The sequence below is a fragment of the Asparagus officinalis genome, chromosome 7 (assembly GCF_001876935.1).
Source record: "Asparagus officinalis chromosome 7, Aspof.V1, whole genome shotgun sequence".
Taxonomy (NCBI): domain Eukaryota; kingdom Viridiplantae; phylum Streptophyta; class Magnoliopsida; order Asparagales; family Asparagaceae; genus Asparagus; species Asparagus officinalis.
The window spans coordinates 147,360,307-147,360,936 of record NC_033800.1 but is presented as its reverse complement, the minus strand read 5'-3'; positions in this window follow the sequence as shown (position 1 = coordinate 147,360,936).

Here is a 630-nt window from a genome sequence, read left to right as displayed (position 1 = left end):
TCTCTTTATATTAAATAAAAATTTTACACGGAACAAGTCTATAATACAACACCCCAGTCCATGAAGAGAAGCTTCACCATCTTCCAGTTTTCAACTTTGATACTGTATTATAACTTTGATACAGCGTTAATCAAAACTTGCTACTCTTCTCGTTGTTCACTATATACAAACCAATTACAGAACCATGAGACTCTTGGTATCACCAAGTCAATGTACAAATAGTGTTGCATCCAAGCTCAGCTCAATTCTACAAACAAATAAACCATCGCAGGTCATGGTAAAATACAATTCGCCTCGGCATCCATTTTTAAACACCGGTCAAGACAAAAAAACTGTGCGATGAGAACACATTCACCAAGTCAATGTACATAATCCTCTCTACTCATTCAAATGATTGCATATCCTCATGCACTCATCAACCATGTGAATGTGCTCCCCCCCATTTGAATGAGTGGAGAGGATTGTGCCACCTCACTACCAAGCATACCCATATATATATATATTAATCCTCTCTACTCATTCAAATGATTGCATATCCTCATGCACTCATTAACCATGTGAATGTGCTCCCCCCCATTTGAATGAGTGGAGAGGATTGTGCCACCTCACTACCAAGCATACCCATATATA